This window comes from Panthera pardus, unplaced genomic scaffold (assembly GCF_024362965.1).
Source record: "Panthera pardus isolate Hobbes unplaced genomic scaffold, ASM2436296v1 HiC_scaffold_2, whole genome shotgun sequence".
Taxonomy (NCBI): domain Eukaryota; kingdom Metazoa; phylum Chordata; class Mammalia; order Carnivora; family Felidae; genus Panthera; species Panthera pardus.
In genome coordinates this window covers 20159340-20179398 of record NW_026526765.1, presented here as the reverse complement: position 1 = coordinate 20179398, position 20059 = coordinate 20159340, and positions in this window count along the sequence as shown.

The window sequence follows — 20059 nt, the reverse complement described above, 5'->3', positions numbered from 1 at the left end:
TTGCTTTCTGTCTTAGAATTAATTTTTAAACCGTATCTAATTGCTGAACATTTAGCAGACTTAACACTACTTAATTTTAGTGTCTAATTACAAAAAAATAAGACTGGAAAGGTAGGATTTTATCTGATATTTTCATTACTGTATCCTTCATGCTAGCAACCTATGTTTCAATACATCATTTTGGAATTAGTGGCTCCAAAAATGAAACACCTCCCGATTTTTATGTTTGATGATAAAAATTAAACCTTTGAAGACCATTCAATTGAAGAATTCTCAAAACCTATTGGACTATAGTTCATTTATATATATATACTTCCAAGAAAACATTATGAAATATGACATACATTTACATACATGAAAATGGAAAGGCTTATTTAATAGTGAGCTATCATATTTCATATTTATGTAGCATAAAATGCATCATATATAAATACATATATTATCAATGAAAATTCTATTTCATGGTGTTGTCTGATATACAAATGAACCATTTCATCAGGAGTCATTTTTAACATTTTTATTTAAATATTCTTGAAATTTTATCATTTGAAACTAATGTTTTATGAAAAAAAAAGTGTAGAACATAAAGAATGTTCATTACCTACTAGTTAGTATTAAAATCAACTGTAGTTGCAGTAGAAATTTTATATAATCTTATTTTAAGCAGATATTAAATGATAATTTTCTCATATATTGCATTCTGCTAAAAAAATTTAAACTCAGCATTTGGGAATCTTCTAAAAACTGTAATAAAAAATTGAAAATATTCTGGTCACAATTAGGAATGAACATGATGGATAAATTGGAATTGAAACAGGAAGGAGAAATAGAGGTTTCTGTCCTAGAAGAATTGCCCTGGATTTAATCTCCCACATGGTAGTATTTAATAAGACTTTCTCCTAAAAATACTCTTTTGACACTCATTCCTTAAATCTCATTTGTACAACAGGGAAAAATGGATGAACATAGAATGAGGAGAAATGACAGCTATTCTTATAATCAGTAGGGAAAAAGAAAAACAAATTGAACCTAATTTTTTGATACTTTCTCATTGAGATTATATTTCCCTTAAAAGGTGCTTAGCTATATAAATGTATTTTCATTAGATTAAGCAATGGTAGAGAATAAGGCAATTACAGAGAATAAAAGAATTTTGTGTTTCTCAGCCTTGATCCTGTATCAGAATTACGTTTGTTTGTTTGTTTGTTTGTTTGTTTGTTTGTTTTCTCCTCTCTCTGTTTCTGTGTTTTAACAAAAGAAGAGTAAAATGATTTAGGTGGCCCCATGAATGAATTATCATTTTTACAAACAAGTTATTATTATGTTTTTAATCTCTGGAAAATAAACTTGGAAGCTCATATACAGAAGCACAGACAAATCAGTCTGGATATTTTTTTCTCTAAAGTGTAAGTTAATACTTATTGGGAAAATGAGATTTTCTTATTTATGCAGGTAGTTTCTTGATATTTTAACTCAATCAATTGTAATTAAACTGAGACTAATTAAAATGGGAAATCAAAAACAAATGAATTGAAAGGTGATTCATTCCCTTAAGATTAAGTAGAAATTTAAAATTAAAAGTAATTTTCTCAGGCAAAGAGAAAATTATCATCATTATAGGTCAATTACCTAAGGCATTCTGGAGTAGTTTTATTGTAAGAAATAATGAACATGGGACCCCACATTGTTAAGATTACAAAGGAAAATAGTTGGGCAAAAAATTAATTTTAATTTTTGTTCCTATAATTATGAGTATCGTACATATTTATTAGACAATATTCTGTCCTTAGAGATGTGCCTAAGGCATTAGAAAATGCAGCAGAAGTAGAGAGCTGGTGTTGTGAGTTATTTGTAGATCGTAAAACATAATTTTGTAGACTTTGTATATGCCTAAATGAGTCATTTCAAGTAAATAGGAAAGCATATTTACTTTGTTTTCCAGTCATCGAAAGTAAATACATAGTGTCCTGGTTTTTGGTTCTTGGCCATGTTAAAAAGCAGTACACACGATTTTGTTAAGGGAAGAAAAATATTAGATGGAACTGTGCAAATTTGCTAGTTTTGTAAGTTAACATTGGTCAAGTATTGGCAATTTGATTTAATTTGACCTATACTATAAAATCCAACGTGTCTAACATTTCTAACATAAGGATGATAGGGTCTAGAGAGATTTGAATTTTTCTGGCATTCACAGTTATTTACTAATTGGAATGGAAATAGAAGAAAACCCTTCCATTACATTTTTCTTTTGCTTATATAAAATATTAAGTAAAACCATGCTTTTAAAATCATACATTGGAGTAAATAGCGTATGTTTTTTCACATTAAAAAAAAATGGTAATGTCCAGAGAGCTATTCTATTTCCAAACCAGGATGAATCTTTCTGGAGGCTAAGGATACAAATTCAGGTAGAGCCACCAACCCATTGCTAGTCAAGATGATTAAAGAAATGGAAACTACCCAGGATTTCAAGTACCTTATCTGGATTCCATGTGTCACAGTACTAGTTAAGGCTATGATCACATCTTTCCCATAGATTAGTATTGGTTCAGTCCACTGCAGTCTGTCCTTCATGGGAAGCCTCAGCAATATTTCTGAAATGCAAATTGAATGACTCTCTCACACACCTATGAAGACCTTTAGTGACTTCCTGTAGCCTTTTGCAATAATTTCAAATTTGTTACCATGGCTTTCAAATCCCTGTTAGTATCTGTATAAATTAATAGCCAAACTCATGAGTGTTCATTCTGAAATGCTTCTTGCCCCAGTCCAAACCCCCAAATGCACACTGTAGAATGTTTTGGATATACCCATACTGAACTTCTTTTCAGTTTTTTCAAAATCTGTAGTACTTTCTCTCCTATTCAGTTCACTGCACAACTCATATCTTGTCCCTGTAAAATGTTTGCTTGCTCAGTTCTCCCCTTGAATCTTTTGAATTGCTTATTTCAGTTGTCTGCTATAATGACACTTTTTTCTCAGGTGGCTTCTGTGCCAGCCCAGTGTATTCCATGGACTATGCATTACTTTTCTACTGCTTCTGCAGCAAATTACCACAAACTTAGAGGATTAAAACAACACAAATGGATTATCTCACAGTTCTATAGGTCAGAAATCTGACTCACATCTAACTGAGCTAAAATCAAGCTCTCAGTGTGTCTGTGTTCCTTCTGCGAGGATGTAGGAAGAATTCATTTCCTCGGCTTTTTTAGCTTCTAGAGGCTGCCCTCACTCCTTGGCTCGTTGTCCCCATTCCTACCTCAAAGCCAACAAAGGACGGTGGAAATTTTCTTACATTATATCTCTCTGACCCTGACTTCTACATCTTTCTTTCATTTTTAAGTGCCCCTTTGATTACATTGGGCCCACAAGAATAATCAAGGATAATATTCCTATTTATAGGTCAGCTGATCAGCAAATTAATTCCATCTGCCAACTCATTTCCCCTTCACTGTAGAAGGTAACATATTCAAAGCTTCCAGGAATTAGGGCATGGAGATCTTTGTGGGACATTATTCTGCCCAACACAGCCTGCTCATGGCACTGCTTAAACCACAGTTATCAAGACACCTGTCCCACCTCTTTGTAAGCCAATTTAACAAGAATCAGAAAATCTTATTCATCATTTAATCTTTGTTCTTAGCATGATATCATGTATAAAACAGCATCAAATGTAATAATTAAACATAAGTCTTAAAAAAAAAGCTGAGGCATATTAGGAATATTCCAGAAAAAAAAAATTAAGTGCTTGGGAATGAAACTAAGGAAAATGCAGAGTTACTTCCAGAAAATTTCAGAATCTGGATAAAGGCTCTGCTCAGTTTCACTCCTGGCTTCTTCATTCTGTACTGAGGTTACTTCCTTGTTTTCAGTATTTCTCTTTGTATCAAAATGTTTTATCCGAAACCACATCCCTTCAAAATATTTTCTCCTCACTTTTGTGCTTGCATCCCTGTCTTCCCTCCATTCCTGATTCCCCTTTGCTCTCCATTTTCTGTTGTTTGTGTTTTTTTGTTTGTTTAAATAGAATAGGAACTCAGATTGAGGTGTGGTAACAGAAAGAAACCAAAGCAGGCAAAGTATAAAGACCGTGAAAGGGGAAGACAATTTGGGGGCCTCTTTAGATTACTGCTCTGTATTCAATTACAGTCTTGTGATTTAATGCCTTTCAAATTTGCAATGGTAGTTCATTTAACTGTAGATTTTTTTCTTTTTTCTAGTTTTTATTTAAATTCCAGTTAGTTAACATACAGTGTAACATTAGTTTCAGGTATAGAATTTAGTGATCGATCACTTACGACGACAACACCCACTGCTCATCACAAATACCTTCCTTAATGCGATCACCCAGTTAACCCAACTCCCCACCCACCTCTCCTCCAGCAACCCTGTTTGCTCTCTGGAGTTATAAGTCTATTTTATGATTTGCCTGTCTCTTTCCCCTCCATATCTTCATCTTTTTTGTTTCTTAAATTCAATTTTTTTAATTTATATTCGAGGTAGTTAACCTACAGTGTAGTCTTGACTTTAGCAGTAGAACCCAGTGATTCATCTCTTACATATGACCCCCAGTGCTCATCCCCAAAAGTGCTCTCCTTAATGCCTGTTACCCATTTAGCCCCCACCCCACGTGAATGAAATCATATGGTATTTGTCTTTCTTTGACTTATTTTGCTTAGCATAATACTCTCTAGCTCCATCCACATTGTTGCAAATGGCACAATTTATAGTTTTTAATTAAACTTTTATTATAGGCACGTATATATTGATATCTTCTTTCATTAGGTTATCACACTATACCCAGTGAAATTTTGGGTGTTTTTGTCCTATTCATTTTAACATCACAACTACCACTATCATATCCATTACCAAAGAATGACTATGAATAATTTAGAGCCATATAGTTTATCACAAAATCAGAACAAAAATGTGATGATTAATTTACCAAGACAATAGCAATTGTGTTAACTTTTCTTATATTATTTTAGGCAGTTCTAGGCTATGTGTTGTATTACATATTTCTGCCATTAAATTTGTCACACATGGTTAATTTAGCTCTAATTTCCCTGCAAAATAATATTGGTGGGACAGATACAGTATAATGTATTCTAAGATGCTCATGCCACAGGGATTGTTTTCTTTATACGAATAACATACTAATAATATTCATTCATTTTATCTGATTTGTACAAATTCTCTTGTGGCCACAGAAATGCTGAAGAAATGTGGAGACTTTTTGTTCCCATCGACTGTACTTGCTGAGATTAACTAAATGATATTGCAGATGTCAACATATTAATCAGACTTCTATTTCTCCAATTAATTTTTACTTTTATTTTTATTTTTCTAAATTTTTAAACGTTTATTTATTTTTGAGAGAGAGAGAGCGAACATGAGCCGAGAAGGGGCAGAGAGAGAGGGAGACACAGAATCCGAAGCAGGCTCCAGGCTCTGAGCCCACAGCACAGAGCCTGACATGGGGCTGGAACCCATGAACCGTGAGATCGTGACCTGAGCTGAAGTCCAGTGTTCAACTGACTGAGCCACCCAGGCACCCCAATTAATAGTTACTTTTAAAATATAGTAATATATAAGCCATATCATATGAAACAAACAGCATTTCTGATTTTCTGGGATTATATCTTTGTTTCCAAAAATTATATATTCCTACTCAGTTATATATTATAATAAATAATATATTATATATACTTATATATTATTAATAAATTGACAAAAGATAATATATACATATTTGGCCATTAATTTGTCCTAAGCATTTTACCTACTTTTTTTTTTTTTTTTTTACAATATCTTGAAGTTAGCAGTACTGTTACTGATATTTTAAAACTAAGGAAACCGGGGCGCCTGGGTGGCTCAGTCGGTTAAGTGGCCGAATTCGGCTCAGGTCATGATCTCGCGGTCCATGAGTTCAAGCCCCGCATCAGGCTCTGTGCTGACAGCTCAGAGCCTGGAGCCTGTTTCAGATTCTGTGTCTCCCTCTCTCTGACCCTCCCCCATTCATGCTCTGTCTCTCTCTGTCTCAAAAATAAATAAACATTAAAAAAAATTAAAAAAAAAAAAAAAAAACTAAGGAAACCAACTTTTACTGACATTACACTACTGAAGGACATATATTAATAAGGGGCTGATTTAGGGTTTAAACCTAGAAGTACTTCATCCATAAACCACAATTATAATCAGCACACCATAGGGGGCATTTCCAGGTATTAAGATTTCTTAGAATTGCAGCATTTGAAATTATTCCAGCTGAAGCTATGAACCTGAGATTTACCATTCCATTCCATTTCAGTAAAATTCTTGGCATTATTTTTTTCCTGCTTTATTGAGATAGACTGACATATAACATTGTGTAAATTCAAAGTATGTAATGTGATGATTTGATACACATATATATTGTGCAATGTTTACCACAATAAGGTTAGTCAAAACATCTTTCATCTCATTACCATTTTATGGTAAGAACATTAAAGCTCTACTGTCATAGCAGCTTTCAAGTCTACAACATAGTATCATTAATTACAGTCACCATGCTGTACCTTAGATTCTGGGAATGTATTCATCTTGTTACTGAAAGTTTGCAAGATGAATTTACTTTTACTCTGGGTGTTTTAAGTCTTATAACAACGCTGACATTTAAGTTAATCAGCTTTCTTCAACAATGCTTGAATTTCCTCACTTCTGAAATTTAAATCCTTAATGGAGTGTGTGTGAGTGTGTATGGGGGACAGACAGACAGAAACAGAGACAGGGAGTGTGTATGTTTGTGTTTTCTTATGCTGGCATGCACTCTCTTTTGGAAAAACTACTTTCTTTGGGAAATCACTCCCCTCCACTCGCATTTATATGTGGTCCAAGGGGAATGGAAGCCCTGCTCACTCTCGCCACTGCCCTCTACTGGTCAATGCGTTTATTCCAACCTCGCTATATAATGCTTGGATTGGGGATGATCCAATCTGGGACTACACTTAATCCAGTGAGACTCCTTCCCATGACATTTGATAGCATTTGAGTGAAAGTAATCCTTTCTTTTTTTCCTCTTTCTATTGTGATTGTAAGGTATATAGATATTTTAAGCTTCATTTGCAACACTGTAGGGAAAGGACCTAAAAGGAAAGTAGAGGAGGAAATTGAAACACTGAGACTCTGGCACCAGACATTTCTGAAGATAGCTTAACCTTGTCTTGATATTTCCATGTGTCAATAATTTCTTTTATTTACTTAAGCCATATAATCTGGTTTCTCAGGCATGGTTTTATTTTATTGCTGACATGTAATCTACTGTAGCTAGCTTAATCACACAAGAATTCATTACCGATTATTAGGTTTTAGAATTTATGGAATGGACAAGGAAATATCTTTAAGTCTACTAGCCAGGAAATGTGATTTTTACTATATCACTATCCATCTTCCAACCTCCATGGTGACAGGGACCGTGCATTAGAAAGTCCACTACAGTGACTCCAGAAAACCTATGTCTGCTGCTACTTTTCTTATAAAGAAATGGCCTCTTCCCAGACCAATGTTATATCACTCAATTCTGCCTTCAGAATCTTGTGTGTCTCTTAGCTCTGAGAAAATACTGGAAGTGTTCTTCTATCCTTCCTTTCTATCCTCTATGGCATATAGCACTATAGAATTTACTAGAGTGGGTACTAAGTGAAGCAATATGCAATACTGGCAAAATTAGCAACCGAAAGGATCATGAATCAGAAAGTAGGGTCTTCACTCATTTCACAATGCAACCATTAACTCTTGAACTTACCTTATCAGCTCATCGTGACCCTCTGAGAATGACTGCATTTCAATTCCATGTTGGTGCTGAGGATATTAGCATTTACAATGAAATTATTACATAATTTTAATAATTTATGAAGCATTAAAGATCAAAAAGACTTTTTAATAGCTCATCTGGGACATCTCAGTTTGTACAAGAGGAAATCAGTAAAATTTAATTCATTCCCTTTCCTTAGAACAGAGATTACTGGTGGCTTCAGGTTGTTTAAAAGAATTCTAGAGAAGGGCACCCAGGTGGCTCAGTTGGTTAAACATCAGACTCTAGATTTTGGCTCAGGTCATGATCTCACCTTAGCGGGATCGAGCTCCGAGTCAGACTCCACACTTCAGGCTCTGTGATGATAGTGCAGAGCCTGCTTGGGATTCTCTCTCTCCCTCTGTCTCTGCCCCTCTCTCTCTCAAAATAAATAAATAAACTTAAAATAAATTAATTCTGGAGAAGCCATTCTATCTATTCCTTCAATTTCTTTCTGCTGTTGTGCCAGAATGAAGGCCCCAGAACAATCCATGTTATCAGGGTAATGAATCAGTCAAAACTTGTGTGCCTTCCTCAATCCCACACAACTTCTCAAAGGGGTAAAGGGTTTAGTTTCTGTATTAAATATTATAGAAGTGTCAAAATTGTAGGTTATAAGCTTTGTGACTTTTGGAACATATGCACCATTATTATTTTTTCATTAAAATTACAAAATAAAAATTTCTCATCATGATATGAAATATAAACACTCACTTGGAACAAATTGCTAGAACACTTTGGATGGGAGCTGCTGTGGTCTGCCATGATTAGGGGACAATATGCTTTACCATGTATTTCTGGTTCATGAAAATCAATGGAGGTATATTACCTCTTCCCACCCTTAAATTCTTTAGTTCGCTACTTTCAGGACAGAGTATATTTCATATGTTTTTTTTCTATGTCATTTCCCAGTCATCCTTCCCTCAATATGTTTAAGCCATGCTAGAATTCTAAATGTTACTACAAATTTGTACCTGTCTTTGGACCTTGTTTTTGATGTTTCCTCTGTCTGGAATGTCCTATGTCCAGTTCATCCCACAAATGAGTCCTTCTTGTTATTGAGATCTTAACTCAGACTCACCTCGACATCAAAACTTTCTTTAGCCACTCAATCTGATTTGAATTCCTGGCTCCAAAAGACAGTTACTCAGTTTTATTATTTTTAGGGTTTTTTTTGTCACTCTGAAATTGTACAATTAGTGCATGGTTAAGTGGTGTATTTTGTGTCCCAACACAATCTAGTTAGAAGTAAATCTTCATCTCCCTCAACACTGGTTAGTGCCTAGATCACACATGTGCACACATAATAAGAGAAATATTAAGAGAATTTTGAACAAATATTTGTAGAATGAATGATAGGATGATTTTAAAAACTGAGAGGAGAACTTTACAAATAATTTTTAAGGATCTGAGTTTATTCATCTTGGGAATTTCTTTGAAAGTTCAAATCTCCTTCTTGTTTCTCCAATATAGGTCAGAAGGATACATCTGAGAGGCCAAACCAAAGGTCAATCCTAGATATTTCAAAATTACCTAAGTAAATTGTGAATATTAAACAAGAATAATGACCTAAATTATGAACCTTCCATTGTCTCTTCCCCCAGTGATTCTTCTATTATTAAACAGAAATTAAAATTCCCTTCTTTCAGAATTTCCTGTGAGTTTATTTGTCCCTCTTGTGGTACTTATTGAGAGTAAATGCAATTTAATACAGTATATTATCCTATTCATTCTATTCCTTTCAAGAATTTACAGAGTACAGTCTAGCTTTGCCATCATGTGATACACACAAAATAGTTTTATGCTTCATTATAAAACATTTCTACCCTAAATATTACTTCATGGATTGCATTTATATCTCTCTGTAGCAACACCTTTAATTGTCCACCAACACAGATAACGAGTTCAAAATAATTCATGCCCACCCTTTAAGTTTTCTTTAGTGTTAAGTATGAATCTTAGTAGTTTTTTCCCCACATTCTTTGTCATTTTTGTTGTATTTATCTTCCTATTGATATTTATCCATTGTGATTAAATCAGTATGGTTGATTATTCCTTTCTCTTCCTCATAAACATAGGTTTCAGTATGCAAGACATGAGAAATATGCAAATATGACTATTTGGGTTTTGTATTTTAAATAAAGCAATATTTAGGCACCTATTTCAGTTCTAAGACAAGATATATACCGTTTTCAAGAAAGAACAAATGTTTCTGAAAAAAAGAAAAGTTAGCAGGTTTAGACTGATAAGTACAGAAGTGATTGTCATGTAAGAGTTTATTATAATCTAATTGTTTATTATGTTGCCATTCATTTTGAAAGTAGAGCTATAGGTAACAAGGCAAAAGCACCACATATTTACACACCATTTTAACCTTCAAATTCAACATTAAGATATGTAACATTTTGAATTTTTAAAAATTTCATGGAGAGAAAACCATAGGCTACAGTCAACAGAGAAGACTTACTTTAAAAAAAGAAAAAAATAAAGGCTTTCACTTTAAGGGCTAGAAATCATTACACAATTTTTAAAAAGAAATCTACACCATAAAAAGAATTGCATTTTAATAATAACATAGAAATAAAGTTATCACAAATTTTATCTGGATTTTCTTAATGGTTAATCAACATTATGTTATTAATCAACATTATGCTATTATCGCATATGTCATCCATTTTTATGTTACTAATAAGACATCATGTGTGCTAATTATATGCTGTCTAATCTATAGTGAGTGTAACAAAAGAGATTAAATTAACATTATATACTGCGCAATAATATAAAATAAATATATTAAAACTGTGTCTACATATGTGTATGACTAATTTGTTATTTTAGTTATTTTTAGAAGTATAACCCATTCACTAGCATGAATTATCCAATCTCTTAAATGTTTTTTTTCACTAAATTAAAAAAAAATTAACATTTATTCATTTTTTGAGAAGGAGGGAGACAGAGCGTGAGCAGGGGAGGGGCAGAGAGAGGGGGAAACACAGAATCCGAAGCAGGCTCCATGCTCTGAGCTGTCAGCACAGAGCCCAATGCAGGGCTTGAACTCATGTACCGTGAGATTATGACCTGAGCCAAAGTCGGACACTTAACCCACTGAGCCACCCAGACAGGTAGCCCATATTTCACCAAATTTTAATCACCTTACTTCTCCTTTTTAATAAAAAGATGGAGAATAATAATTTTATATTACTTAAAATGCTATCTATTGAATAATATCATCTCAATCATTAAAAATAATTTGATGGTTTCTATACGTTTTAAACATAGAAATATAATATATAATATATACATAGTTTGAATCAGTGAAATATATAAATCAGTTAGGCTATAGAAAATATTTTTTCCTATTCACTCATTTTGAGAGTCTGTAGATGCATATACAATGAATTATGTTATCCTCCCAAATTCATATGTTGAAGACCTACCCACCAATGTGACTATATTTGGAGATAAGACCTTTTTTGGCAGTAATTAAAGTTAAATGAGTTCAAAAAGATGGGATCTTAAAACAATAGGACTGGTGTCATTATAAGAAGGACACATTTGTACCTGTGTGCTTGCACAGAGCAAAGACCACGTAAAGAACATGAGTTGAGAAGGCGGCCTTCTGCAAATCCAGGAGAGAGGCCTCAACATCAACCAGCACCGTCAGCATCTTGATCTCAGCCTTCCAGCCTCCAGAATTTTTGAGAAAATAAATTTTGGTTGTTTAAGCCAAAATTTTGTGGTATTTTGTTGACAGCCCAAGCAGACTAATAACAGAAACACTTCTATATCAAAGCAAATAGTATATATAAAAATTCAAATCTAAGAGAAACATAACACTTTGAATAAAGATACAATAAATTTAACATGGATGCCACTGTGGATGGTTTCATTTAGGAGACTGCTGCTGAGAGGGAGATGGTAGTGAGCAGCCCTCACTCCTAGCAATGGGAACAGAAAAAATGAAGGACTAATGATTAGATTTGTTTGTGTCTCTAAGTGCTTCATATAGTACCCTTAGGCTCATTGAAATGGGCACGAAGTATTCCACTTCATTTTTTATTTCACAATTCATATCAAAATATTTGATAGGTATTCAATATATATTTTGTTATTAATTGAAGTTGGTAAAATTAAATGCTAAATATGTATCTTATAGAACTGATCTTAGGGAATTAATCTAAAAATCTCTGGGCTTTTATGGTAGTGTTATAGAAGAACACAAAAAAGAAGACACATAACCCTCTGTTAATCTATCAGTAGCACTAAATAACTAGATAAAAAATCAGTTTTGGGCACCTGGGTGGCTCAGTCAGTTGAGCGTCCGATTTCCGGTCGGTCAATGTCTCTCAGTCCATGGGTTTGAGTCTGGCATCAAGCTCTGTGCTGACAGCTTAGAGCCTGGATCCTGCTTTGGATTCTGTATCTCCTTCTCTCTCTATCCCTCCCTTGCTCATGCTCTGTCTCTCTCTGTCTCAAAAATAAATAAATGTTAAAAAAAATTAAATTATATTAAAAAAATCAGTTTTAAGAAGACTATTGTCTTCCTGGAATCCACCAGGAATATGCTAACCCCTTGCATAATCAACAAGATGTTTATTATAAACAAAAAGTCGAAACATAGAGTAATGGATAGAAAAAAATTGACATATTTTGAAATGATAAGTAGAAACTATTTAATACAGAATTAAAAATTTACCATGTAAGACACATAAATATATTTTATTTTACATTGCTTAATGATAAAAAGACTAAGATCCTGTATTTATACTAAAATTTTCTTCTTCCCTGTTCCCTAACCCTGGCCATCTTTACACCAGAATAACTGTAAAAGCATAGATAGCAAATAAGCCAACTTATATCCCTGGAAGAAAACATCATCTTTGTAAATGATATATAGACAAGTGTCACCTCATATTAGAAGGAGTGTATATTAAGATTTATTAGTAAGGAGTGTATATTAAGATTTATGAGTAATGTTAATCAAAAATACAAAAATGAACTTTCAGTCCCAGAGTCTTGTTCTACTCCTATGTAATCTTCCAAAGGTCAGTTAGCCTTTTATTATGTGTTGTTTTCAGTTATAAATGTGAAAAAAAAAAATTCACACCTCAGAATTATAAGGATTAAATGAAAACAATTATGTAAAATATTGCACTGTAATATAATATTTCATATAACACCTTAAGCACACATGCGTATGACAGAGGGTTTTTTAAGCAAAAATAATAAAAAAGAGGAAAATAGTGTCATTACAATCTGAGTGATAGAAAACTGTTAAATTTGATGGTAGATTAGAATCTGAGCACTGAATTCATTCTAGAGTGATTTTTGGTTCATCTTTTTCTTAGAATTTAGAATTTAACATTTTGATTCCTCACCACAGTGAGAAGAAATGAGAAAATGAAATCTCAGGGGAAACTCCTCTTTGATTCCCCGCTTCAGATCTTTTCTCTGTGTGTGGAATCTATATCGAATATTCTCCCTTTGATCTCTGCCTGAAAAGGCCACTGACAACAGATATAAACTTTGGTATGAAAAGTCCTAGATGGACATACACAAAAGAAGTTTAAAAGTGAGTATAATAAGAATATTCCAGGCATATTACAACTATGCTAAATTCAGTTAATATTTTTTAAATAATTGATTACCCAAATGTTAATAATTGCTCTACTTGTATGTTCATGTTTCTGCTGTTATTATACATAGTTATAGTAGTTTTATAATTATACAAAAATGCTACCCAAAGATTAAAGGCGAAAAGTAAATATAGAAAACACCTAGTAGAGAATACTAGAAATTATAAATACAAAAAAAAGACTTACAACATATGATAGAAAAAGTAAACAATCTAATTTAAATGGGTCAAAATTATAAGGACAAAATCCACAGAAGATGGTAGAAATATCCAATTGATATATACGAAAAGAGTGTATACTTAATTACTAGTCAAAGAAAAGCTTATCAAAAAGATAGTCAGTTGACTTAAGGTGGTACCTCTGGATAGCCATAGCATGGAGCTGGTCATCAGAAGGACTCCGTGATTAAAGTTGAAATTTTCAGTCCAACCCACAGTCCCCTGGGAAAGAGAAAAGGGTGGGGCTGGGGATTAAGCTCTATAAAAACTCTTGAGCAATGACATTTGATGTGCTTCCATGTTGGGGAAGATGTGGAGGTTTGGGGAGAATGGTGTACCTCAAGAAGACCTGGAAACTCTGTGCTCCTTCTCCTATACCTTGCCCTCAGGGACTTTTCCATCTGGCTATTGTTGAGTTGTATTTTTTTATAATAAACTGGTAAATGTAAGTAAACATTGCTCTGAATTTTATGAGCCATTCCAGCAAATTATTGAGCCTGAGAAAGGGAGTCGTGGAAACCTTAATTCATAACGGGTTGTTCAGAAGTATAGATGACCATCTGGACTTGCAATTGGTGTCTGAAGTGAGGGAAGCCTTGTTGAGCTGGGCTAACAGGTAGATAGTGAGAACAGGTAGATAGTGTCAGAATTAAGTTCATAAGACACCCAGTTGGTGTCCACTGAGGATTGGAACATTGCTTGGTTTGGGAAATACACACATTTGAAATATGGAAGTATTCTGTGAATAGAGTAAGAAACAAGGTTTTGTTTGTTTGTTGTTTTCCTTTTATACTGCTCAATGAGAAATTGTAGAGATGACTAACAATTCCTATACTATTGTTAGTTTCAAGTAAGCAAAACAGCAGAAATGTTAAAAATGATATCGTTATGTTATAGTAATAAGATGGTTTTTATTAGTTTTTCCTATTAGTATTTTCTTTCCTGTTAGTATCTCCCACCTTCTTGCTTTCTTTCTTTTTCTTTATCTTTCTTTTTTGTATCATTAATACTTTGTAACAACTAGGATATTAACCAGGCAAAAGTATATGTCTAAACATAGAGCATCCATGTCTAAATGTCTTTCCATAGATAACCATTAACATGGTTATCTTTTTTCATACTGAGTGCTAGCAAAGATAACTGTATCATATCAAAACTGTGAATTTGTATTAGGGTGTAAAAAAGAGTACCTTAAAATAGGATTCATTCAAACTGTGATTTCTTAGAAAACTTGGAAGTAAATGAAATTTCCTGGAAAACCAGCAAATACAAAATTTTCTAAAAGGTCATAACCAGCAGCCATTACCTATGTATGTATGTATATATGGATGCATGTATGTATATATGTATGTATTTCTGATAATATAAAGGGACTTCCCATTCCTGACAAAACTGACACCTAATTGGAACCACTGAACTTGGGATAGAACATAGGTTATTACCTTTCCAATTTTTAGATATCTCAGTCAGACTGGAAACAGTAAGGAAGTACACAACAGAAGAAATATACACCAGCAATTACAAATTATGTTTTTAACTACATGTTACAGAAAGGAAAATGTTCATGATACTTGGTTAAATGAAATAATCAAATACAAAAAGTCATGCTTACACACAGTAGACATCAATTACTCTGAAAATATAGAAAATATGCACTAGAAAACATAAATTCCAACAATGGCTAAAAGAGTTAAGCAGGTATTTCACAGAACAGGAATCACTTACGTCAATAAGCATATGAAAAAATATTTATTTTTAACAGTAAAAGAACACATATGCCTTTAGACTAGGAGTATTGATATATAGTGCATTGATAGTTGTATTGATCTCAATGGTAGATACCTCAAATCAGTAGAAAGCTTACCTATGGGTGAGTAAAAAATGAATGATGGTATATTCATACAATAGAATATTATGAAACAGCTAAAATAAATTTAATTGCTGATATAAGAATGGAATAATTATATTTAAGAGAATAAATGTCTCAAAATGAAATAAAATATGGTACGTTTGCTATGAAATTAAAAACATTTGCCACCAAAAATATATTTGCCACCAAAAACATTTATAATATATATAAAAATGGAACTATAAAATAGAAACTATATGGAATGATAGAGTATTTTTATAAGAAATTTATTTTATTTTAATGTTTATTTTTGAGAGAGAGAGCATGCGGGGGAGGGGCAGAGGAGGGATTCAGAGGATCTGAAGCAGGCTCAACACTGACAGCAGAGGCCCTGATGCTGGGCTTAAACCCATGAAGCATGAGATCATGACCTGAGGTGAAGTCAGACTCCCCAGAATGATGGTCCACTAGATATTATCAAAGGTATTATACTAATTTGGATATGAGCATGTTCTTGTTAGTGAAATATTAATCAACAACTTCTCATTATATTCTGTCATTTTGTCTGTTGCTTATTCTTTGGAAGAATGCGAAAAAATGTCATCTCAAACACGTTAGTTGCTATGAGGTATAGGGTATCATACATGCTAGCATTTTTTTCTATGTGAAAGATAAGAGTATTGGTTGAGTATTTATTCAGTAGAAGACATTTCATCAGATATTTAATGAAAAAATGACAGAATAACTAACCCATTACCATTGCTCTTTAATCCTACAGTATAGGAAGCCAAATATCTACAGGTTTTTGTTTGTTTGTTTGTTTGTTTGTTTGTTTGTTTGTTTGTTTTGATCGTTGAAATAATATGAAGCCTCAAAGTATGAATTCTCTGTATTGAGCAAAGTGATCAGTGTAGATGTTGGTAAGTCAGATAGCATCGCAAGAAACCAGGTCAACTCTGAATTAGCTCTTGTTACCTTCCCAACTTGTTTTTTCCCAATGACCTGGCATATGGGGTTGTTTTGATAATTGTCAACTCACTTGTACACTCTGCTTTTTCCCTCCTAGGACACAAATTTTCAGATAACTGTCTTATCATAGGAATCAACAAGTAAATGGAAGATTATGCCATGCTGTACTGTTTAGGTTTTATTGACTTAATACTATATTCATATTTCCTTCCATGTGAACATATTATAAGAGAAAAATAGAAAATATATAGTGTATTAGTATCATGGCAATCATCACAGGAAAATCCTAAAAAAGCAGATCTTTTGTAAATGATGCACGAAGTTTGCACATACTGTTAACCTCTACATGAAACTACTCTATATCCCCTGAACAAAACAAAACAAAACAAAACAAAAAAACAACAAAAAAACACCCTGAGACTATAGAGTAGATTTTGAAATCAATTTCTTTACTAAATGCATGAAAGATGAACCATAATGGGAAGAACTAGACTATAGTTTGAACTTTGTGAAGCATGTACTGTCTAGTCAGATATTCCTCAATTCCCAAAGCACAGAAGGTAGTAGGAAGAGAAGGCACTTGCAAGTGGGCGTGTTAAATGAAATAAGAAACAAGGCATCCTTGTTCTTCTGCCTCTGCTCTGCTTCTGTTCATGCCTCAGTAAAACTTTACAGAGTAAATGTGAGGCTTTGTCCAACAAGAATAGAAAATATTTCTTCCATGCACAGGATGGTTAGAGCAACTGAACATTTTCCCTGTAATAATCTCCAGACTGAAAAGCAAGAGCTAAGTTGGAAGTTGTGGTCTTTCTATCACAAACCTAGGAGGCAAAAGGAATGTCGCATTCTGCTTCACCATGATATGATTATCTGCTTTAAGAGTTTGGGTGTTAAGATGCTTAATTTGAATAGGCTATGACTCAGAGAGGTTTGGGAGGATTAGAATAAGCTGACCCTGCTAGTAGTGAGTTGATGTCTAAAGTCTTTCAGTTGGCTAGCATGGAAGCTTGGAGAAATAGATAACTCGTGACACATGAGTTTGCTTTAACAAAGTGCTAAGACTATTTGCAGCAGCACTAGGAGCCAATGAGCTGGCAGATATTCAATGAGAACAGTTTCTTAACTGTATCCTGATTTTTGCAGGAAACTAGTGGTTGCAATGTGGCCAGATTGAGGGAAGCCTTTTATTAGGGATTATCAAAACAATTATATTTCCAAATATATCACTCTGAAAACATCAAACTAAAAATATATTTTTACTGCCTTTATAAGCTATGCTTCTTCTTTTTTTTAATTTTTAATTTTTTGAGAGAGAGAGATAAGAGTGGGAGAGGGGTAGAGAGAGGGGGACAGAGGATCTGAAGTAGACTATGTGTGGCAGCAGAAAGCCCCATAAGGGGCTCGAACTCATGAACTGTGAGATCATGAGCTGAAGTTGGATGCTTAACTGGCTGAGCCACCCAGGAGCCTCTATGCTTCTTCCTCTAATATCCAAGTTGGGACGCAGTATCTTTCTTAGAGATATGTTACCACACTCTATCCTGGGTATATGATTTGACACATGAGAAGCCAAATCACAACAAAGTAACCATGCACCTTCTGCCATAGGCTTTATCAGTTCAGGGTCTAACACAAGGCAGAAAACAGTGGTCTTCAACAGGATTAACAGAAACCCTACTATTTAGCCTAGGGAAATCCCTCTCAGACTCTGGTTGTATGGCTCAGGAAGCAATAAAAGATCATGATCACATAATCCTAACAAAAATCAATCTGAATGTTACCAGAAAATGGTTCTGTTGTACACACGTTAATAATTGATCTTAAGGAGTCCCTGGGTGACTCAGTTGATTAAGTGTCTGACTTCAACTCAGGTCATGATCTTGAGTTCACAAGTTTGAGGCCCACATTAGGCTCTGTGCTGACAGCTCAGAGCCTGGAGCCTGTTTCAGATTCTGTGTCTTCCTCTCTTTCTGCCCCTCCCCTGCCCGTACTCTGTTTCTCTCTCTCAAAAATAAATAAACATTAAAAATAATAATAATTGATCTTATGTAATCAAGCACAGATTTGTCCTAAATGTTCTATGCCTAGGAAATTGCCTCTAGTTTTTCAAGATTATGGATGTTCATGCCTTCAAGTCAGAGAGATCATGCACTGTGCACTAATATTTATTTAACTGTGCTAAGCTATATTTTCAGTTCTTTCTAGTCTTGTTCTCTGAGTCAGGAGCCTAAGCACTGTGGAGCAATCACCTGTTTTGCCTTACTGCATAGATTTGTTTGACTTGACCAAAATGACACTCTTCAGGAGTTTACAGGACAGGGAAGGAGTAAGATCAGGATATTTCTTCACTTCTGTCTTCCATATTTATTTGCAACAGTGTTGGGACTCCTCACTGACTACTCCTTTCTCTGTTGGGCCCTCCTCATTTGCCAATGAGTTCTTAGAAAGAATATGTAACAATGGGATAAGTGAATATATTACCTAAACTACTTATCTTTAGTGTTAAGTGATTCAATAAATTAGAGAGTTGATTGATGATAGATCATTGCATCATTAATTAAAAATAGCATAAATGTAAATGGACTCAAATAGCCCTCGAAGCCAAATGTTAATTGCAAACAAATGTTCCTCAGATTCCCAGGGTACTTATCCCTGATGCTACAGTGTTTTCTTTGTTTGTTTGTTTGTTTGTTTTTATTTTGTTTTTCAAATGATCCCAAAGCCCTCATGAGGAATTCCATAAGATTAGTTAATGAATAATGAAAATGTAGGTCTTATTTATGGGGGACATAAGCAGAAGTGCATTTTTATTGTATTACAGCCAACGTGACTCAGGGGTCACCTTGTGCTCTGGTTCTCCACAGTGCTATAACAGACAACTCCAAAATAATAATCAATTCATCACACCTCATGGTTTTATTTGTCAGGAATTTGCAGGGCTAAGCTGAGTGAACCATTTGTTCTATGTGGTACTAATGAAGGTCATATGATGGTATTTATCCAGTGGGTTGTCCATCCGGAATGTCTAAAGTGGCCTCACTCACATGCCAGGTGATTGGGTGTGTATAATAGGAAGGCTACATTAAGCTGGGGTTGTCAAGTGGATGACCTAATTATGACATTTGTAGCTTGGTAGCTTAAGGAAATAGAACTTTTAATACGGTGGCTTAGGGTTCCAAGACTGGATATTCTCAGTGAGTGGATCAGAAGTCATTTGGCTTTTTAGAACTTACCCTCACAAGTCACATAGTAATGCTTCTTCTGCATTCTATGAAACAAATCATTCACAAGCCTGTCCAGATTCAAACAAAGTGCTTGCTCAAAATACTTGATCAAAGTGCTTCTACAAGCACAGTACTTACTCAATAACTTCAATCAACATCATGGTATCTTTTACAACCTTTTCTTTTTTTTTTCCAACTCCGTGGCAACTATCATAATTAGGGAAGTAGGGCGATGTGATCATGCCCATAGATTTTGATGTGTTCTATGACTCTGGGAGACCACATCCTGATTTAAGGCATATACTACATTTAATCCTATAAGATATGGACTT